Source organism: Triturus cristatus, chromosome 9, assembly GCF_964204655.1.
Source record: "Triturus cristatus chromosome 9, aTriCri1.1, whole genome shotgun sequence".
Classification (NCBI taxonomy): Eukaryota; Metazoa; Chordata; class Amphibia; order Caudata; family Salamandridae; genus Triturus; species Triturus cristatus.
Genome location: NC_140592.1, coordinates 707,653,564 through 707,677,414, shown reverse-complemented (window position 1 = coordinate 707,677,414; position 23,851 = coordinate 707,653,564). Strand labels below are relative to the sequence as shown.

At 42.7% G+C, this 23,851-nt stretch overlaps 2 protein-coding genes across 9 annotated transcripts in view; one reads left to right on the top strand and one right to left on the bottom strand.

Annotated features, from left to right (window-relative positions):
• Positions 1-20,009, bottom strand: part of EIF1AD (eukaryotic translation initiation factor 1A domain containing) — a 325,274-nt gene extending 305,265 nt beyond the window's left edge. Inside the window, exon 1 of one of the 2 annotated variants that reach the window (XM_085625867.1) lies at positions 19,846-20,009. The gene's annotated coding sequence lies outside the window, so the exon portion shown is untranslated. The remainder of the gene's footprint in view (positions 1-19,845) is intronic. The other variant, XM_085625868.1, reaches the window with a different exon arrangement.
• A 524-nt stretch (positions 20,010-20,533) lies between these two features.
• The window catches only part of BANF1 (barrier to autointegration nuclear assembly factor 1), an 82,349-nt gene continuing 79,031 nt past the window's right edge, over positions 20,534-23,851 (top strand). For 3 of the 7 annotated variants that reach the window (XM_085625864.1, XM_085625863.1, XM_085625860.1), the window contains exon 1: positions 20,559-20,679. The gene's annotated coding sequence lies outside the window, so the exon portion shown is untranslated. Of the gene's footprint in view, positions 20,680-23,851 lie in introns of all 7 variants that reach the window. The other 4 variants (XM_085625865.1, XM_085625861.1, XM_085625862.1 and 1 more) reach the window with 4 other exon arrangements.

The window sequence follows — 23,851 nt, the reverse complement described above, 5'->3', positions numbered from 1 at the left end:
TCTTGTGAGGCTCTGGGAGGATTGACACTACATGATAAACCAGTGCAGCAGATGAGCTTTCAATACGTTTTGAGCAGCACAGAGCTTACCCCTAGTGCGATAGTTGCTGAAGGGGAAAATATTTGGTGCAGTGTTGTACCTTATGTGTATAATTTGGCTGAATGGACTGAAGGTTTAGCTCCACAGATGACCCTATGGCCACGAGAAGGGTCCTTTGATCCACGTGATACGGCAAATGCTGAGGATTGTATTCTTTATGGTGAGGGCAATCCATATTGGGATTATCCCTACAGGCGAAAATGTTTGCGTGTGTCATAACAATAAGCCAGACAGTATAATCCCCAACATTCTGCCACTCCCATATATCAGATACCCCTGATATGCAAGGGGCCTGAGGCATCCTCATTATATTCCTTGGCCACAAATGGACAAGTAGAATCTCAAGAAATTGTTACTGACCGCCGCTCACAGAAGGAGCAGGGAATTGGATTAGAGCTTTTGAAAAGCAAACTGCAGGCATCACCTTGGCAGTAGGAGACAAATAGTTAGCTTAGCTCTCTTAGAGTAGATGACTGTTTTTCAGAAAGTTGGAGTAAAATGTATTACCCTCACTGAGACTTGATATGATGGACCTCCATTTAACTTAATTAGGACAGCAGTTTGGGATCAGCTGAAGAAAATGTACCCTGACAAACCAGACATTGGATCCCATGGCTCAATCAATGCAGACAAATGAGGACCCCGCTCAGTTTCTTACCATATGAAAGAAAAGCGGGTCCATGAAGAAGATGACATTTGGAAGTTACAGGAGGAAATGCGGTGATATACAACGTAGTAAGGAAATGGCAACCCTCTGATGTGTAGGATGAACTTGATGACATAGTGGCATTTAAAGTCGAGCCCTGGACAGAGACACAGGCACATACAATCCATCGGTGTAAGAAAAGCAGAAGAAAGAAACAAGCAGGAGTTGACAGCAAAAGCAGCAGCTAAGTTAGTACAGCAAAAGTTTGCAAGAAAGCAGTGGAAGGAGCTATAGTAGCAGCCACCACTTAGATGACTGCAATGTCTGTGGGATTGGTCCCAGGGACCACCCAACAAAAGTACCCACAACAACAGGAAAATGTAAGTGCACAGGGAAGTAGGAGAGGGGGACGAGGAGGACAAGGACGAGGCAGGATAGGCCCCTAAAGGTTGTATCAAGTACGCCATTACTGTTGTAGATATGGACATTTTATTAGAGACTGCATAACTAAGAGATGGGATGAGCAAGATGGCACATGACAGATTTGTTCATGAGACAGGCTCCTGCTAATACACTGGTTGCTATGAACATCTTGGAACAGTTCACACAGATTTCAGGGCTGAGTGTTAATCGGGGCAAGTCAGGGGCATACACTGTACATTGCTCTGAAAGGGAGGATGTATTGCATGTGATCCTTAATAAATTCAAATTGGAACCAGTGATGGTAAAATTCTTGGGAGTCCATATTTAAGGAGCGGACTCTGATCTCCTAGAAGGGGACATTAGACTAGCAATACAGACCATAAGGAGCTGTGTGAAATTCTGGTATATACTACTATTGTCTGTGATCAAAAGAATGCTCTAGCGAAGATGGTGGCCCTACTACGGCCACTCTACCTTTTTCCTACCCTATTTATCAAAATAACGTAGAAAGTATTCCAAAGGATAAATTCAATACTTCTAGACTTAATATAGGAAGTTGCCAGGCATAGAGTAGTATTGCCCAAATAGAGGTTCCCTGTCTCAGAAGGGGAACTTGCAGCCCCAGATTTTGAATACTACTACCTGACAGCACAATTATATTGAGCCGCCAGGTGGAGGAGTACAAATATAAGAGAGCAGAGCAAATGTAGGGCGTGCCCTGGATGGAGATATTGATGCACATATTATGGGATGGGTGAGAATAAAAATATTTTGGTTGATGCAGTTAAATACAGCTGGAGACTAGCACTTCAGTGAACGCAGGAGCCCTATTCTCCAGAAATCCCAATAATGGTTGCATGAACTTTCCCTCGTCAGGAGATGTGGAAAGAAAAATATAGTTGGTTAGAAAAGGGAATAGAAAATACTCATTTGCGAATGGTGAGTATGTAACCTTTGGAGAGCTGCAAGATGTTTATGACATCTCTCTGGGGCACCATCTTCTCTTTGGATTCATCATAGCCGGTCTTCGCAAACTCTAGAGAGTGGATTACGATGAACCTTAGACACATCATGGCTTACAAATGTTGTGCCCAACGGACGGCAAACAAAGCCATTGCACTGTTACATGGAGTCATTTGGGAACACAAAAAGTGTACATTGGAACCTTCTAGGCACAAATGAATAACTAAAACAGCCAAAAAGGAGAGCGAGGAGGAACGCGGAGCGTATTTAGAAATGCTCCCAAAATCTACAAAAATGCACAGTTTAAATTAATCCATTTTTATTACATACACTGGGCGTATGTTACACCCGAAAGGATTAATAAGATTTAGACAGATATGCAGCCGTAGTGGTGAACATTATTAACAGTCTACGCAACCATGGAGGATTAAAAGAGTTCCCGAAATATGCTTATTAAGGTTAATACCCAAGATCGAAAAACTACTACAGCCACAAGTAGGTGTATCGTAATAGCTCTGATCCTAGCAAAACGTCACATTGCTATGTGTTGAACGGCTAGAATTGGCCCTAACAATCAGGTAGGTATGGCACAGGGAATAACTAAAGTGGCCAGACAGTGATATCAAATCCCTTTATAGTGAAGATAAAAGCGGGATAAGGTAAGAGGGCATAGCCAGTGTTGGGGACACGATCACTGAAGCGAGCCCTGATGTAGATGGATATCAGGGTCAACGTAACTGAACTCTGATGCTACCTCTTCAGACTTAATGTGCACCCCCATCTCATATTTGACTGGGGCTGGCAACTCCCCTCCAACATCAATTCACTTGTTCACCCATGCTTTTCAACACAAAGTGTTGCTGAGATACAAATTGTGACTCCTTTCTTTCTATTTTATTCTTCTTAGGTATATGAATTCAACCTGATGTCTAGCTAAATATGTTGATATGTTATAATATACGAGCTGCATTTCGTTTTCTTCAATGCCGCCAATAGCACCACAGATGCATCCTGGAACTTTGCACGTATGGACGGCATGGTACAATAGTCTTGTGAGTGAGAAATAACAATATGATTTTTTCTTTTAACAATGCCTCTTAGATGCTTGTTTTGACAAAACAATAAAATAGGTTTAAAAAAAATGTAAGGCCGGCAATGAAACACTTTGACGTTAAATACAATATATTCTATCCCGGAAGATGCAAAATCACTTAAAGCGACAGGACAACATTTTCAACATAATCACAAGCTCTACAAAAATTACTCAACTCACTCGCTCCTCATGAAATGGAGGCAAAACAGACCGATCCAAATCTCAAGAACACCAAACATTTGAAAAATACTCCACAATGTTAACTAACAAGAGACATAGCCAAACAACAATATCATGACTACTGTATCATCCCAGACAATTGCCAAGCTACTTAGTTTTCTGGCTATCATCCAACTCACAACCTTTCTTATAGATAGCCCCATCAGCTCCTGCAAAGCTCCTGCATTTCCTAATCTACATCTATCAGAGGGCAACAAAGATGTTCATGCAATGCATCTAATGGAACAGAAGTGTAAACAAGCCCATTAAACGAAAAAAAGTCCTTTCACATCCACATAAACTGGGGTAAAAGACAGCTTTAATCTAGAAAAGAAAGAAAACTTGAGGCTCAAAAGAAAATAGATTAGAGAAACCAACTTCTGACAAGAAGAAGAATGGAGTTGCCATTTTGATTCATGAGAACATAAATGTCACGGTTACTACCAAGAAACCTGACAAGCATGGCAGATGGGTCAAAGCTACAGTTATCATTTAAGAAAGTGATTGCCATATTTTCTTTGCCTGACATCTGGTGCATAACCAACCCAGATAGACAAGGATTCCAATTTTACTTCAATCTGCATAATTCACACATGGGAATTGCTCATATTCAAATCTTTGCTCAATTGTATGACGGAGGCAAAAATTTGATCAGTGTGTACTCTCTGATCACGCGCCCATCTCAGTCAATTCTGAGGGCTTGTTAATCAGTAATAACATTCCCAGGTAAACTTTAAACACCAACCTCCACCATAACATGGATATTGATCATTCACGTGTGAATTCAATAACAAATCTGCAGCAGTCTTTAAAGAAGTACCATGGAATGCTTATAAGCACCTTTTGCAAAGCAAGATCACTGCAATGGCAGAGCAGAAGAAAAATAAGCACTGGAAGAATCCTGGTGCATTCTAAACCAATCAATAAACATAGTGATCCACCCACAGATGTATATGTTTGTCAAAATTTCCCCAGATAAAGTGTAGATCCCCACAATGGTGGAAAGTACACACTAGTTGTTAAACAACTAGTGTGTACTTTCCACCATTGTGGGGATCTACACTTTATCTGGGGAAATTTTGACAAACATATACATCTGTGGGTGGATCACTATGTTTATTGATTGAACCTTGGGAGGACGTATCCACCTCCACCACTCAGGCTGAGTGGTACCTCTCTACTCCCCCTCTTTGTTTTTCTTATTGCATTCTAAACCAAGTCAGGAAACTAGAAAAACAATACATGAAGACAAAGGCTTGTCAGCTTACGAGGGTCTCTTGAAACTGCTAATTAACTTCAATTAAAGTTGTACATATGCCCCAGATGATATCCTGCTTAGTCTCAAATCCATATACCATACCAGAGGAAGTAACATCCATGCCAACTATCTTAGAGCTATTGCAATCATGACTAGGCAGTGATTACTCAAACCCAAACTGTGAAATATCACAAATGTTTAAGGAATTTAATGAGACACTATACATCAGCAAAAAAACACCCAAAAATGGAAGACTATAACAACTTCTTCACTGCCCTCAAAAATAAGTGCAACTGAGAATAGTCAATCCAACACCATAGAAGCAGAAATTGTAAATATCACAGACCGCCTTAAAAATAAAAAGCACTTGTCCTAGATGAACTGCCTCCACAATGATACTACTGACTCATAGCAGTCTTGATACCCAAACTGCTCTCACTTTCCAACTCTGGAACCTACCCTAGACACAGTCATAGAAGCTATAGTTATTGTGATTCACAAAAAAAGACAAAAGACCCACAAGAAACAAATAATTACTGAACTAGTTTGTTAACAAACATTGATTGCAAAATTCTAGCCAAAATCTTAGCCAACCACATAATTTCAATAATCACATTAACGGTCAATCCAGACAAATCAAGTTTTGTCAAAGGCAAATCATCAGTATTAAATTCAAGACTGCTCATGAATTATCTCACAATCAGAGGTAGATGAAAACAATATATTGGGTGGCACTGCATATTCGACAGACTAGAATGATTAAATCTCTCCTGAGCACTTGTATGGCACTATCTTCCAAAACATTTTATAAGCAGTACCATACTCCAAGTTTCTGTCCTCACTAATGGCGCCCTCTCCCTAAGATTCAACCTCACAAGATGAAACAGGCTATCAGTAAGTAAGTACATTACCTAGTAATAGTAATATCTATTTATTTGGTTGACAATCATCAAATTTCCGAAGCTCTACAATCTCTCCAACAATGACCGGTGTACAACTCTCTGAACTACCTACCGTGCCAATTTTAGAATACATGTATGAAAGTGGCATTTACACGATCAGCCAATTATACAAGCAAAACTCTTTCATCCCATTTCATGTCCTCTAACTGCGCCACAATCTAGGAATCAAGGAAAGGAAACATTATTTTTTAAAACACACACACAAAACATATCCTCAAAGCAATACACTCAATTTTTCAAAGAAGCTGCTACATGTAATTTGCTGCAAGTCAATTATCCTCTGACCAACCCTTCACCAACAGCTACTATCTATAAACAAATCATACCATTAACATAGACCAATCAGCAATTAATTTGCTGGGGCCATAGCTAAATTAACTCAATATCTCATTACCAGACCAAGTCCTAAAGCAAGTCTGGGAAAGAGCCATCAACTGCTCTAAATTGGCCTCTTTCATACAATCGCTCTTCATATTTCAAAGGCATAATGGTCTGCTAACAAAGTTTTCGAAACAAATCTTTCAAATGAAGACTCCTGTTGGCCTGGCAAGGAAAGGTGTGCCAGCAATTAACTCATGCTCCTCTTTTTCCCCAAAATGTAAAACTTCTGGGATCAGATTTCAAAAGACATAACTACTATACTCTAGTCAAACAGCAATGTTATCAATAAAAAACCTCTTCGGCTTGATGCAAAGCAAACATCTAGCATGGAACAAATCTAAATTACTTGAATTATTGACAGTATTGGCCCTCCAATCAATCACCTCTCGGAGAAAGGCTCATCCTACTCGCAATGGTGAACTCACAATTGTGGTCTCCTGTATGCAACTTCCTAAACGAACATTATTCAAGGAATGAGAGAAGCCTACGACTCTATAATAGTGCCTGGGAGGCTTCTTCCTAGTAATTTTGTTTTACTGATAATGGGTCTGATTTAAGTCCCACCTTTAAGCTGACTTTTTATACATTCAGTTAATCTATAAATAATATATCTCCTGTCCCACTGCCAAAAGAAACAAGATTAGGCCCTTGTGAGAGTTTGTGGCGCATCTACAGAGAAAAACATTACATTCAATGGGAACAAATGTGAGTTTGGTAATGGGTTACTCAAGGTCTAAGGTCAAATCTTTTCATAAGATGGAAAATTCCCCACCCCAATAAGACATTAGACCTTGTTAAGGTGAAAGCACCTTGCAGTGCCTCACACCCTCTAGTTATCATGCACAGTAGATCAATGGTCTTATATCCATCAGTGCAAAGCTGAAAGAGTTAACTAAGACTGGTTGCAACTTAATGGTGTCGACACTGTCAAGACAGCTTTGAAGGTATTTGAACGAGGATTGCTGAAGAGAAAAATATGGTTTATATTGACCCCTTGTTGCAAATGAAATCTCAGTAGATGCCGACCCTGTGAGATGGAGCTCTGGCCTCACATACCCAGCCCATGATACAAACTGCCTGTTAAGTAGGATTACTGCCTATGCCAGCCAGAGTTAAACCAACCATGAATTGGAGTACTCCCAAGTCGAAAAATAGTTTACCAGAGTAGTGGGTTTGTGAACCCTTCCATCTATTTGCCTATGGAAATTGTGTTAAAGGTTGTCACTGATCAACAAGGTCTTTCACAATATTTGGTAGTCTAAAGTTGAGGATGCCGCTCAGAATTGAACATTTGGATCTCCTTCACGAATAATTGCTTCCATGATATTCACAAACTTTGGATGTATCAAAACTATGATGATTTCTTCTACTGTTTTCAGGTGGCCCACAACTCACATCAGCCTTCAAATGCAGAGTATCAGTGATACATTGTTAAGCATACATCTACAGATATAAGCAGGTGTGGCATTCTTCAAGCTACTTTCACAAATCAGACACTGCTGGTTCTGACTAACCTACTCTAACCTCAAAGCTGGTGAGACCTGAGGTTTCAAAAATACACACAAACTGACATGAAGGAGTTAAAAGCTATGTGTAATGCACGTGGTGATCTAGTATGTCACTGGATAAGTCTGTTTCTTCGGGGTACTTTCTTTTAATCCTGTACACATTAAGAAGGATTTTCATTCACCTAGCTCATGAGGGAAATAGCTGTATTGTTCTCTGTAGTATGCAGGTATTGTGTATTGCACCTTTCCTGATTCCCTACCTTGCTGCTCAGCCAGTGTGGATGTTCTTGGAATGTTGGTATGCGTGGTGAGATCATAGAATGCTGGTATGACTGTGTGTGGAGTGTCAGTTGAGAGGATGGGCTGAGCAGCAAGGGAGCTGCTCCTGGTGGGGCTCTGAATTGGAGATCTATCATACATCAATTGTTATCTTGTGATTCCTGATTTACCAACTCTTCAATAAACATACATGTAAATCAAACTGGTCATATCTCCATACTTCGATTATTACAAATGGCGACAATTGGAACGAACCTGCACCTCAAGAAACCCCATGATACTTCAAGATGAAGAACATTAAGCAAGAGAAAAGAGATTTTAAAAAGCAACTCAAGTTTACTGGCACCCCGACCTGAGCCCCACCAGTGACCACGCTATCGGTCGCCCTCAAATCCTGATGTGCCAGTTCCTGCCTGCATACAGCTTAAGTATGCCAATTTTTGCCTGCATACAGTTTAAATGTGCCATTTCCTGCCGCAAGCTGTCTGGAGTCAAGCTGTCTGGAGCCAACCCAGCGTTTACATAGAGAGTATGCTGTACATCGTTACGTTATGAGCACTCTTCAGTGAGCAAACTAGACAGCCTGTCAACCCTAGAAGTGCATACTTGTGGAAAAACGGCCTTTCTAGCTTTCCTGCACTTTCTCTTGAACGTTGACAGAGAGAGCTGCTCACTGCGCGTCTCAACTGTTGGTGAGTTTTCATGTGATTTGTGTCTTGGCAAATCTACATATGCTGTTTGCGCGCAGTCGAGCTCTGCGTTTGTGAGCTTGTACGGCAGTGTCTGTTATGGCGTGAACACTTCATCTTTGGACATTGACTGTACAAAGGAGTTCGTGTTTTCAACTTCAGCTTGTTTATTTTTAGCATTTATTTCCCTGATGGCGTCTGGATTTATTGTATTCTTTGCTTGCTCGGGATAAAGTCAAGTGCAACGTAATTTTAATTTTCATGTGTGGCCTAAGCTGAGACCTGATTCCTTATCTTGCCAACTGTCATTTTAAAAAATGAATTCAAAAATAAAGATGTGGCTCGAGTTCCAGCGCGCACTCACCTTCATCTTTTGGACACGCTGACGTCACGTGGTTCCCTCTGTGACGATGAAGGTGCTGCTCAATGCACGCCTTGGTGCTTCAACGTGCTGTGAACCATACGGTGCGCCGTCAACTAAACGTGCCGCCATCTTAGCTGCCAAGGTTTCTCTTCAGGCTGCTGTCAGTGCGAGTTATGGGAAATGTCTGTGGTGAAGATTAGTTTCCAGAATGCTTCGATTCTTGTCTTCTATATTTTGTTTTATTTAATACAAACTCCGAAGTGGCGGAAAACGTGAGTACGACATGCTGCATTTTGACACTGCAATGGAAAGTGATTTTCGCGCTGCAGACAAGATGACATTGCATCTTATTGTGATTTAAGCACTTTGACTGCCAGAAACTTTTCAATCCTTCGTCAGTAAACAGCTGAAGCAAGATTTTCAATGGCGATCTTTTCTAACATGAATGGGTTTGGGTGAGACATCGCTCATCAGGGTTTCTGGACTATATTTTGGAGCTGTCCTATGTGTCGTTTTTTTTTTGACTCATTATGGTATTACTGTATCTGTACTAGTATTTTACTGTACCAGACTGCTTCTGGTGATTTTTGCAGTTTTATTTTATTCTTGTAAATGGAGTCATATGTTATGCGCAAGTATGCTATGTCATACTTAACTAGTGAATTTGCTCACGTTGCGTTCAATAAGCAGAATTGTTATTTATTTGCGGAGGTTCTTGATCTAGATATTTTTAGGGTACTAGGCTTTGATGGGTTTTGTGAGGGTATTTGTTGTGTTGGAGCTGGTTTTCACACACTCTATTGTAATCTACAGTGTGGGTAGTGCACACCCTTTACACTGATTCTACCCTATACGGTTTTTTTTGTGCCTAGCATTAGTGTTACAATCTCGCTACCTTTTATTTAGCTGTGTGTATTGGTAGTTACCTCTAGTTGTTGCATAAGTTTGAAGTGGGCAATGGACAGCATTCATATTTTATTATGTTATGCACAATAGCCAGTGTACCTATATTTTGGGTAGTGTTCCCATATTTTAGTTTAGGCGCAATGGGCAGTGGACCCATATGTAGTTTATGCGCAATGGGCAGTGGACCCATCTTTAGTTTATGTGCAATGGGCAGTTGACCCATATTTGTTTATGCGCAATGGGCAGTGGACCCATCTTTGGTTTATGCGCAATGGGTAGTGGACCCATCTTTGGCTTATGTGCAGTGGGTAGTGGACCCATATTTGGTTTATGCACAATGGGCGGTGGACCCATCTTTGGTTTAGGCGCAATGGGCAGTTGATCCATCTTTGGTTTAGGCGCAATGGGCAGTTGATCCATCTTTGGTTTAGGCGCAGTGGGCAGTGGACCCATATTTGGTTTATGCGCAATGGGCTGTGGACCCATATTTAATTTCAATGCGCAATGGGCAGTGTGTCCATACTTTATTTTTGTAATCCATAATGGGCAGTTCCCATATTTGGTTTATGTGCAATGGGCAGTGTACCCATGTTTTTGGTTTGTTATGCGGAATGGGCATTACGTCCTTTCTTAGTTTGCTTGTAAAGGAGGAAGAGGTGTGTGTAGTTAATTGATTTAATGCGTTCATTATTGGGATTGATCGCATATTTTCCTTTTTGGAGGGATTGCATATTCTTGTTTTGTTTTGTTAGTTAAATGCAATGTTTTACTACTATATTTGGTTATGCTTTTGCTATGCTTACTGCTTACATAATTCTTTTGTTTTCTTTATTAAAGGGGGAAGGTGTGTAGTATGCAGGTATTGTGTATTGCACCTTTCATGATTCCCTACCTTGCTGCTCAGCCAGTGTGGATGTTCTTGGAATGTTGGTATGCGTGGTGAGATCATAGAATGCTGGTATGACTGTGTGTGGAGTGTCAGTTGAGAGGATGGGCTGAGCAGCAAGGGAGCTGCTCCTGGTGGGGCTCTGAATTGGAGATCTATCATACATCAATTGTTATCTTGTGATTCCTGATTTACCAACTCTTCAATAAACATACATGTAAATCAAACTGGTCATATCTCCATACTTCGATTATTACATTCTCACAAAGCTGTTACTCAGGAGAAGGTGTAGTTTACCTTCTTAAATCATCATAGGAATATGCAAGGTAAATCAAGTATGCCAAAATCAGAGGGTGGACAGTGCTTCTGAACCTCTCTAAATGTCTCCTTTCCCGGACCATGCAGGGGAAAAAGTGGTTGTAGATTTATCCTAACCAGGCCCCCAACCAGTGTTCATTCCCTGAACTGTATCTTTATTCCACAATTGGCACCCCTTTAGGATCCCTGTAAGTCTCTAGCAAATGGTGCCGCTGGTACCTGCAGCCTTGGACCTAAAGAGGGTCCCTACGAGCTGCAGCACGCATTATGCCACCTTAAGGGACCCCTCACCAAGCACATGCAAACTGCCATGCAGCCTGCATGTCTTGGTGCAGAGAAAATCAAAGAGTCGACATGGCATCACCGATGCATGCCATACCTACCCGGCACTGCATGTGGTATAGGTAAGTCACCCCTACAGCAGGACTAATAGCTCTAAGGAAGGGTGCATTACACCCATGAGTGGAAATATCTGCATGAGTGGATATGCCCGGGTGACATTCAAGTTCACCCTTAGATACTACCAGTGAACAAGGAAGCCATATCGAGTACATGGACAGGTTACTCGCCATTATGAGTTTTCCAGCTACTTGGTGGCTTCACTGTACCCCAAGGTGTTTGGTACCTAACACCTAGTCTTAATAAACACATACTGATGCCAGTGCTGGTTTTATTATAAAAATGCACCCAGAGAGCACCTTAGAAGTGAAAACCTACATATTACTAGTGTGTTGACTGACCGGTGTCGGCCAGCCAGCCACCATAGACAGGTTTCTGACCTCTTGAGGTGAGAGCCTTTAGTTTCGGAGGCCAGGAACAAAGCCTGCTCTGGGCAGAGGTGTTCACACCTCCTCCACTTAGGATATGTATTGCAGGGTGGGAAGCTTCAAAGGCCCTGCCGCCTTTGTTATGGGCCATGTTTCTCCAGCCATCTTCCTGTCCCGGCCCCACTTTTTGGCGTCAAGACAGGTGGGAAAATTAGTCGGATTTGGAGGTGTGCCCACAATCAGCCAGCACCAACCCTAACTGAGGGCCCGCTGCTGTAGACCCCACTTATCAAATTCCTCCATCTTATTTTGGACGCAATTTGCATTCTAGGGTCAGGGTTATACCCACTTCCCACAGGACATGGTCATATACAGGGTGAAGACAGCCGAAAGTTAGGTAGCCAATTGGCTACTGCCCGTCACTCCCCATAATGCCCCTCAATTGAGTATTTAGGTGGCACCCCTAAACCCAAGAACTCAGATTTGATGGATCAAGAGAAGAAGGACCAAGAAGAGTCACTACCTGGCGGGAACTGCAGCAGATCTGTGGACTTTGGCACGAAACCCTGCCCATCCTCAGCCTTTTCTTGACAATCGCGACAGATTGACTTGTCCTGAGAGCTGGAGATCTACCAGAGCCATGGGTAGCCTACCAGCACTTCGAAAATCACCTACAGTCTCCCTTGAAGTAGAGGAGTTACTCCCCTGCAGTCCGCAGGCACCAACAAGCAGAGTCCAGTCAACCGTTTTCAGCTCCCTGGCCCAACCGACGCCGCAGATGACCAGCAGAAGTTAATCATGTTCTGGAAGATCAGATCCGTCTCTCTACTGAGTGTGAAGACACCAGAACCAACCAGAGCCGTGCAGCACCAACCCCTGGGGTACTGGACGCACTGCACAAAACATCAACAGTGAGAGTCCAGTCTGGATTCGCACTGCACCAGAACCAAGCAGCAGTTAAGGGACATCTGCATCATTGAGTCCCACTTCGTGAGTGGCCCAGCTGCCTTGTTTTTGCCGCTGCCAGCTGCTTGTCCCCGTCGCGAAGAGCATCTTTGCGCACCAAGGCCAGCCGACCTATCCACTCTGCACCTGAGCCACCTGGTCCGGGTCCTGACTCCCTTGCTCCAAGAACCCTTGCGAACCAAGCCCCTCGTTTGGGAGCTCTCTGACTTGATCCCAAGTCCCCCTGTGCAGCCTGTTTTTGGGTGCCCCCCCCCCTTCACCGTAGTGCACCAGCTAACAACATCATTAGCACCCCGTTCCCAGCAGAGGCCGCCCATTCCAGAAGAACTGCTGGTAGTGCTTTGGACCTAGACCCACTACACTTCCAAAGCCCGAAGGTGAATCCCCAAAACAGACTGTACCTACTTTTATGCATCTTTGACTTTTCCTTTCATAGAATTGCATAATAAGTAGAAGTGCACAGGTTTGAACGTTTAACTTACCTGTGAATATTGCTATTGAAAACAGTACATACCTTTGAATTAAGTTCTTGGTTTTGAAATATATATTAAAAAAGTGTTATTTTCCTAATTTGGTCTGAGATTTATTTTTTGAGTGTGTGCCTCATTTATTGCCTCCGAGTGTAACAAATGCTTAGCGCTACCCACTGATAAACCTAACTGCTCGCCTACACTACCACAAAAGAGAGCGTTTGTGCTATCTAATTTAGCCTCTGTAAACCGATTTGGGACCCACTGGACTCTCTGCGCAGTGTACTTCTTTTTAGTACACCATATAGAGAGACAGTTTCCTACACTTATCCAGAGTGAAGCCTAGCTGCTGAGGGTGCCAATCCTGGCCTGAATATAATTTTCTCCACATGCTGCGTACTTCGAGAAGTCAAATCAGGCAACAGGTCACCCTTCAAGTAATTTTTAAAGTTCATATGCTTCCACCCTTACAAAATGACTTTGTTGCCACAAGAAAAATGGAACTGTAAGATTCAGGGTAACCCTAAACAAGCATTGGCATAGCCAATAGGTCTCGCCTTTGGGACCTTATAAGTGTTTAGTTATCCATCACAATATCCTTGGTGCAACAACATCAACTGTTGCATGGCTAAACACTTATAAGGTCCCAAAGGCGAGACCTATTGGCTATGCCAATGCTTGTTCTTCAGGCCTTTACAGCACACAGCTTGGGGCACTAGTTCAGCCTACTTCTGCCACTGGCTAACTTCACGGTGTGATGGCATTTTGCTCTTTCAAAGGAGCACAGACACAAAATAGTTCTCTTCACTGCCAGGGACTGCAATGTCAGTGTGCTTTTTAAGACCAAAAATATTTTTGCTTTCAGTCATTATGTTTTTTTATTTTTTTCTCAATGTTGGCGGCAGCTTAGAAACTATCCCCTCAAAAAGTTTAACGAGAACCATGACAGATTATTCAGGCATTTACAAAACCAAAAGGCTGCCAACTTTATTGGCTTTGCCAATGCTTATTGTACTTACAGTGGGGTGCCTCTGGTTTCAAGAAATTTAGTGGATATCAAAAAGGGAATGGATCACTTGACCTGAGTAACCAGGGTTTGCAACATTAGTGTATTCTCTCAATAAAAGAACCCTCATTCACGTAATCAAGTCGTAAGGCGATATATCTTGGTTCGCCGCCCTGTTTTTTTTTTTTTTTAAACGTGACAGCATCATCATTGGGTTTCTCTTTAATTGTATGCTACCCCCATCCAGAGGTTAACCACTGGTCATTGCAGTAGTGATCAAGGAAGAAGGAAATTAAAGTGCTCTAGTGAAGTGAATTTTTAAATGTGGTGCTAAAAACTCGTATATCTAGATGGTATTTTTTAATCGGTCTAGGTTCGAGATAATTTAAAAACAGAGTTGTGCGTAGGAGGACCTGTTATTGGTCTACCGCACTGAATGTCCATAAAAAGGTCGACATGTTTCAGCCCTGTGGTTTGCCCGGATGGGTCGGGGGGGGGGGGGATTTCTTCAGGACCTCAGAAGATAAGAAAGACTGTGTCTTGTCACAGTCTTAGTGAATCAAGGCGTATTTCACCCGATTCTGAAGTGGTCAATTAGTATCTTTACTTGCTGCTGCAGTGGTGCCACTGTATGCACGAGTACTCATTGGAAACAGTGGAAAACATGCACGAGTTTCCAATAAAGTACAGAGCGATTCCAAGAGGTCCCTCCTAAGCAGCGCTTGTGCGCTGTGTAGGCGATAACTAAAAAGGATATACATTGTAAAGACGACTCATGAGCCTCTTCACAAATGATTGTGCCAAACCATAAAAGACAACAGGGACACCGCCCCTATAACACCATGGGAAAATCTACTTGGGAGCTTTGTTTGGTACGACAATGTGCAAATGCATCCCTAAAGCAGTTAAAATGTTTCTGTGAGAGCGAAGATATACTGCATCATGAGCATTAAGAATGTATTGACAAAAGGAGGTGAGTTAAGAAGTCATAAATCTGCCAAGAGAACAAGGCACTTGCCTGTTCAAAAGGCTAACAAAAGAATGACTCCCCATGTAAACCTGAGTCTGATCTGGCAATTAATGACAAGAGATCCATGTTTACAGTGTGGAAACAAACACATCATGACATGCAGTTCTTTAAATTTCTACACTCAGAGCGCAGACCTCTGTTTCCAGTTATCACAAGAAGAGAACCTTCCTGATGAAGCGGCGCCTGTGGAAGACAAGAGTATCTGATTACTCACAGGAGCACTTGCCACCATCAGTCTTTCTGCTCTCTGTATGTACAAATATATCCTTTAACGAGTATTGCATATCAGGCCATTCACCTGCAAAGTCCTTCATGGATTCTACGCCTACCTTCCAACTAACACCAGTTTGTTCACATGAACACCTCCAGGTCACAAAAGATGCCTATCGCATGTGGCGTCTCCCAGGGTTCCATATGGTCTCCTGTCATCTTCAACCTTTACATGGAGCTCATTGGTGCTCTATTCACAGATAACAGCATCAATATGCAGATGATACACAACTTCACTTGAAAGTCTTTTCACTTTCAGACATCCAACGCCTCAAACACTGCTTGTTGCCGTCCAGACCTGAACAGCTGAAGCTTAACCCAACCAAGAGAAAATTCCCATTTTTTGCCAAGATTAAGAGAGTACAAACATGGCTCAATGACATGAACCATGGCAGGGTAGAAACCCTAATCTCGCTAAATACCTGCTCACTTGGATTCACCCTGGACACCAACCTCTCTCTCAAGGAACAAATTACTAAAAAAACAAAGACAGCCTGGTACAAGCTCTCTTCCAAAGAAAGTCGAACCTTTTCTTCCCAAAAGTGACTTCAGAACTGCTGCTCAAGCCCTTGTACTCTCACATCTGGATGGTGGTAATGCCCTGCTCTATGGCAAGCATCCGAAACTCCACACTGGAACCCCTTAAGGCCATCCTACATGTAATAACGAAGCTAGAGCAATGAGTTACATTAACTTCAAGACTTATTGAACAACCCCATACACGTCTGGTCAGTCTGGCAGATCCAGGTGAAACTGACCGGTTCAGTTTAACGGTAACCTAGGCTATGGAATGTGCGGAAGACCAATGGGAACAGGGGTGGAGAGATACATCATAATACCTGCTCTTGTGCAGGGGATTCATGTGCCAGTTACTGTCACGCGCCATCAGAGTAGCATGGCACGTGGCAACAACCGTGATACAGCACTTCTTCCTATCTTAAAACATTCCATGAAAAATGAGTTGTTATTAACATACAAAGTCACTGAATTTTTTACGTTCGATAATGAGCCTACCAAATCTTCCAGTAACACCATGACTGTCACCTGCGGTATCCGAATCGGAGTGTGAATCGATTTCACCCCTGAGATCCGACGCGAGGTGCTCAGTTAGCTCATAGGAGAATGTTTGGATTACTAGCAGGCATTATGATCTGATCACGTGTAAACTCCTCTAGTAAATATCCAAATCTACACGTTAATGCTAAAGCATTTAAAAGCAGACACATATTTATCTATGGTTTCATTTTTGCCCTGTTTTCTTTGAAAAACAATTGTAACGATCAACAGCTATGCATACAATTGGTGAACAATGAGCATCTAAATCATCAAGAGCATGTTGAAATATATCATCACCATCCCTTGCTTTTTTTCTAATTGGTTCTATCTTTTCAGACCACTAGGACCAAGGCAGTAAAGTAGAACTTTTTTCTTTTAATCTGGCGTGAAGTCCTCTTCCTCAACAGTATCTATCTATATAATTGCAAAAATATTCCTTCCTTTCTTTCCATGGCATGGAAGGTTCTCCTTTTGCTTGAAGAAAAGGTTGTGGCTGAGATAGGTTCAATGAACTTAATGTACACATGTTGAAAGAATATTTGTGCTAGTAAATATTCACCGTGGATTAAATAATCTTATATTTATCAGGATAATACTCTCCCATTGTTGTTCTAAATGTAACTCAATTTTACTTGTTGTTTAAAGGTGTGCACATGACCGTGAGATGTGTAATGTAAACTGCTTGTGTCTCCTTTGTTTAATGGATTGCACACAAGCTAATGCAGAATGCTTAATTTCAATTTTATTTAAGCCTTTCTTTCTATTTTTTTTTGCTTGTATTATGCAGTGATGAGCATGTCACTGTTTCCCATCTGTTAATTTTACACGTAGATTTACTTCAAAGGGTGTGCGTGTCACCAGAGAGGTGCACGCAGCATTAGTTGCGAGCGAGAGGTTGCAAACAAGGGCTCAGCAAATTGGTCGCCTCACCCTTGTTGCGTATTCTTTTGAAATAAGGTTGTGCGCGTTAAGAAAAGCTCTTGCGCAACTACCGCTGATGTATGACTCCGTACATCATCATTTCAACGTGCCACTCATTGAATACACACATATCTATCTCAGAATGCTTGCGCAATACGAATCTCACCTGAGTGCCCACAGATGCTCTTCGCATGCGCCGACTTCAGGACGCCTACCGTCAATACCCGACACAGTCGACTCTCGAAGTAAAAATATTTTCGCCAAACTTGATCCGAAGAGACGGTGAGTACACTGTCAATCAAATAAACTTCGCAGGGTGCAGATGTGTTGGACGTGAAGGGGCTTGCCTACTCGTCGCCAATTTGTAATAACGAAGCTGGAGTGATGAGTTACATTAACTTCAAGATTTATTGAACAACCCCATTCACATCTTGTCAGTCCAGCAGCTCCAGGTGAAACTGACCGGTAACCACAGTTTAACGATAACCTAGAATATAGAATGTGGGGAAGACCAATGGGAACAGGGGTGGAGAGATACATCATAATACCTGCTCTAGTGCAAGTGATTCACGAGCCAGTTACTGTCACATGCCAATAGAGTGGCACGGCGCGTGGTAACAACCGTGATACAACACTACAGCAGTCTCATCCGGGGCCTAAAAAACTATGATTGCATCACCCCCATCTTAGTGGCACTCCATTGGTTCCCCTTGCCAGCTCGCACCATCTTCAAAATTAACTGGATCATTTACAACGCCAGCACAACCAACACCCAAGATTATTTTGGAGAAAAGCTCACAATCTGTAGTGGCTCAAGGCACAACAAGAGCCAAGACACCATCACTGCAGACTAAGAAGCATGAAAAAGAGAAAAAAACAGTATGCCGTTTCATTTACAAAAACAACAGTTGATGGACAGAATGCAGAACAATGTCATACATTCACCCCAGTACAGAGATCTGGGCCTAAATCCATAGTTTTTTTGCTTACCATGCCGTTCCAGTTTGAACCCTGCCATGTGCAAATCAGTCTTGACCCTGTGCCTCATGGGAACAGTCCAGCCCGAACTGCCAAGATCAGTTGACTGGGGGTGAGTGCTTGCATTGTTCAAAACTCCGTCCATCATCCCCTTTGGTTTTGCTTTGTTCGCCCTAAGTTGGCAGGTTATGCCCAAACGTGGGTCCTTTGCCACTTTATTCAAGCTAGACTGGCTGATGAGCCAGAAACCGGTCCCAGGATGCTTGTTTCCGGTCAAGGGAAGACATGGCTTGGCATTTCGGGCTGGACTGTTCCCATGACGCACAGGGTCAGACTGATTTGCATATGGCCATGTCTCCGTGGCGGAGTGAGCTAAAGAATGATGATGGATTAAACCCAGATCAGTTGACTGGGGGTGAGTGCTTGCAATGTTCAAATGTAAATGTGGGTGTACTTGTAAAGCGCACTGTGACTCCATGGAGTATCCTGGCGCTGAAGACCGCTGGGGAACCCGTCCTGGTTTTCCCTGTGAGAAGGTCCCTTTCTGGGTATCTCCAAGGTGAAACCAGGCATCCCCGGCGTCTGTGGGGGGCCGTTGTAGAGATGAGGCAAGCTTAATGCCGAGAGTTGCCGAGTGTGTTCCTGGTTAGAGTAGGTACCGAGGCGAGAATTATCGAGTCCGTTTTGACCCTGGTCCACGACCCTGCCGCGTCAGGAATTGAACCCTGGTCCCTGGCCGATTCTCTGCCGGCCGCCTCTAACCAGTGAGCCACACCTCTCCACAACACCTCTCTCCAACACTCTGTCCATCATCCCCTTTGGTTTTGTCTTTTCCATTTAGGCATCCAGGATCTGGAACAACATTCTCTTATCCATCAGGACCGCACCAAAGCTACACCAATTAGGAAAGAGTTCAAGACTCACCTCGTTACAGAACAATACATCACAACACATTGACGGTTGAAAACTTAGTTTACTCGCCGAATTTAAGCTTGCCGTTGGCCATGTACAACGTTGCGCTGACTGTAAGCTAGGTTTGCGTTATAGAAATTCTATAAACATTAAAGTACACTAATCAAAAGCTACGTGATGTAATTTCCTGTGGCGAGAATTATAACGTGCAACTGCATAATCACCAATTAAAATAACACGACACAGCAACAACCTCCTTAGACTGAACATCATTTGACTCAGACTAGTCGTGACATGTGTGACACTCAAAAGGCGACTTGGCTGGCCCATAAAGGCTTACAGAACAGTTTAACACAGGACATTGCACGCGTCTTGAATAGAGGACACGACCATATAAGTTGCGGCTGTTTATCTTTACTGCTCTATGGACCGTACACAGAAATCAAAAACTGCTTGGCAACGTGAACAAACTTACCCAAGTTAAAAACGGAGTACAACCCTCTTTCCACTATATCCTAAGATGAAAAGTGGAGCCAGCTACCAAATAACCAACTAGCGCGCGCCTTACATTGAAATGTACGTCCTTCCTGGTCTATTTCCTACAGATGCAGACGAAACTATTTGCCTGCGGCTTTAAGCGAAATCACGTGCTTTTGACATTAGTTCTAGCTAGCAGCAAAGGTAAGACCGCTCTAACACGCGAGCGTCAAAGGATCGCGCAAAAAAGCGGCCATCTTATAATAGTCTGAATCCTATTAAATTGTTACAATGAGTTACAGTAACAGAGAAATTATTTGCACCATTGTGTGCAAATCCAAAGTAATTTCAAGGACTTCACTTCCATTTCGAAGAGGACGCCTATAGCACGATGTAATTATTATTTTGATTTCCTACCCTTCATCTGTTCGAGTGTGCATTTTATTTGCAGACTTGCACGCCGGTGCACGCTACAGTCAAAGTACGAAACCACTGTTTTCCCTGAGGGATACGATATGTGTTATTAAAAACGTCTCATCCAGACTAGAAAAACTAATTGTATACTGAAGCATACTTCAACTTCCAGATAGTTCGTTCATTCCAGGATGGCTGACGCTTTACGCGTCTTCGAGTGTCGAGCTGACCTGCTACTGACGCATTGGATTTTTTAAAATATCCGTACGTAACGGAGAATAAGTTCCAACGGCCTACGGGGGTGACGTCACTGCACGCGTTACACCCGCCTTGCTCAGAGCAGAGTGCGCAAACTCAATTGAAAGGGCGACGGAAAGGCTGAAGAGAGGAGTAGTCAACTTGATCAGACAGTGAGCCGGTTTGTAAATTCGTTGTTTTCGGTGTTCTGTATGAACTATGGTGCCTGAGTATGCAATTCCACCGTGAGCTAATGCAGGGAGCTGTGGTGTGTTTAAGGCAGGGTATGATTGTGAACGTACTGGCTGGGATGGAAGTCGGTGAGGCAAAATGGTTGGGATAGAGCAACTATTCAGGAATTTTGAATTGGAATCTATTATTGGTATTTTAATGACGCAGATTGCTCGAATCGGTGGTATTGGTTCATTAATTTTCTTAACGTTAACACAAAATAAATTGGCAATTTAATATAAAATTCCTTTCACGATCTTAAGTCTTGAAGGTCACGTGTTCTAGTCCTGTTGAAACTGATCAGTTGGTTATTCATCTGTTGCAAGGACTTGCATGTAACCTGCAAAGCAAATGTGGAAGGTCTTGTGTTCTTGAGAGTATGTCAAAATGCGCTCGGTGTAATATTTAACGCTTGATGTAGGTGAGTCCGTAAATGGTAATTGTTTGATTAAATTACACACACGGACGTGGCTTATTTTCTTTAAGTGCAGAGATAGTAAAACACTACAACTTTGCATTCTCTCTTGGTTAACTTTTGAAGCGAAGCACAGACTGTACTTGAAATTAATTCCCTTAATGGACGGCTGAGTCTGACGGTAATGCTTTACATTTACAATGCAGCTCTGGTTGATTGTGACTGATGACAGACAGCTAGGGTAGAACTGTGGCAAAGGAACCCATGAAAGAGGCATTTGCAGCTTGGCACGAACCCTCCTCTGCGCTGATATACACTCCATGGACCGAATATGTGTAGGAGCCGTTTTTATGTCGAAGCCTATCTATCCGGCTTGAGGGAAGGCCATGTGATTGTGTTTTCTAGCACACAACAAAATGTAAATGTTGTAAATGAACTGTTAAGATATTTCACAATGTCAGAATTAGAAAAGCACAAATGAAGCACATTATTTGGTAATTCAGAAATGTGGTGAAAATAGATATTTTAATACGATCAAATTAATACATTAGGTGATGGCAGTTTTAATTGTTATGCGTTGTATATTTTTATCAGTAGAATAGTATGTGTGCACAAAGGTCATGGTCATTTCAGTTGAAGATGTGTTGTCTGTAACGGCAGTGTTCTTTCTACCACACCATGCACATTCCACTCTACTTCACTGCTCACTGCGCTACTGCACTCTACTCTGCACCATTCCACTCTATACCATTGCTCACTACTCTCCTGCGCACCACATGACTGTACACCACTCAGCTCTGTGCCACTCTGTTCTGCAAAACTGTACTCTGTGCCACGCGAATGCACCCTACTCTGAACCACTCCACTCTGTGCCAGTCTGCTCTGTATTCTACACCGCTTCACTCTACCCTGATACAATCTACTCCACGTCCCTGCACTTGATGCAGTTGCACTCGGTGCCACTCCACTTAAATGCACTCTACACCTCTTTACTCAAAACCAGTCTGATCTGTGTCAATCTACTCTGCTCTACTATGCTCTACAACACTTTATACCACTTCACTCTGTATGACATTGTACGCTACATCATTGCACTCTACGCAGCTCTACTCTGCCACTGCATTCATCTATGTATCCCTGCAGTCAACACCATATTACTCATAAACCAGTCCATTGTACGCCACTTCTCTCTATGCAAGCCTACTCTACCCCACTATACAGTACTCTGCAACACTTTACGCCACTGCACTCTGTACCATTATGGTCTACGTCCCTGTTCTCTACGCAACTCTATTCTACGCCACAGCACTCTATACTGCGCCAGTCTACTCTACACCACTCTGTGACACTGCCCTCTACTCTAGATGATTGCAGTCTTAGCCAGTGTGCTAAACACCACTTTACTGAAAACCGGTGCACTCTACGCCAACTACTCTGCACCACTGCACTCTATGCCACTATACTTTACTCTGCAACACCTTGCGCCATTGCTCTCCTATGCACTCTTAAGACATTCTGCTCTGCAAGACTGCACTTGACCCCACTGAACTCTAGACCATTGCGCTCTGCATCACTGCAATCTACTCTACGGCACTGCACTCTATGCCAATCTACTGTGCACCACTTTAATTCACACCACTTCACTCTAGGCAACTTGACACTACACTCTATGATGCTCTACTCCATTAAACTCAACTCCACTTTATGCCAGTCTACAACACTGCTCAGCTGATGCTCTATACAACTGTCTATGCCAGTCATCTTCACTCTATTCTATGACCCACTTCCCCACATCACTCCACTCTGACACTCTATTCCACGCCATTTGACTGTACAACACTTCTCCACTCCTGCGATTTCACTCACAGGGCTCAACAAATCAAAAAAATCTTACTTGACCTGCAGGTCGAGTGAGTAGACTTTTGTACTCGACCTAACATCAATGCACTCGACCCACAAATTGATCGCATCAATTTTTTTCAAAACATTTGCAGCGCCAGCTTCCCAAGAAAACGTTGGCCAACCAAATTAACAGCAAATTTTATTAATTTATCACCCAGTACTTCCCTAAGATGTGTGTATCAAAGTGCCGTGGTGCACGTTTCTGCGAACATACATGGCAAAAAATACCCCATAAACTTTTAACATGTCACTGAAATAACATCCATGACAACATATCAGGCACTTGTTAGTGAAGATGCTGATGCTCTGAGCTAAGGGTTGCGTTCTTCATTGCAACGCTGCCTTCTGTCCTTGCTATTCTGTCTTGAAATAACTTTGTGCAACAGGACCAATGTACTTGTATCAATCGAGGTTGAAACAGACTGAGCCATCGGTATTTATGGCCAGAGATCAAGTGCTTGCTCTTTCAAATATAGGGACAGTTTTGCATATTCATGGACCTGGAAGGCTGTGTCAATGTGATTGTCATTGTCCTGTTTCTCCTCTCAGCGAAAGCACTACTGTTAGGGATGAAAGTGTCAACTTTTGAGCTGTCCGCTTGTATTTGCATTAGCGCTCCGTCAGCTTTGAGGCAGAATGTAGCTAATTTTGTAATCAGTTTGTGCTGCCAAGTCCTCAAAGTTTCGTTTAGATTGCTGTAGCTGTGGCAGTACTTAATTTGTATTAAAAAAACAAACAAAAATAAGTGCCAGGGCATTTGTCAGGAGTCCATTGGCATGGCAGTTCGGGCTGGACTGTTCCCATA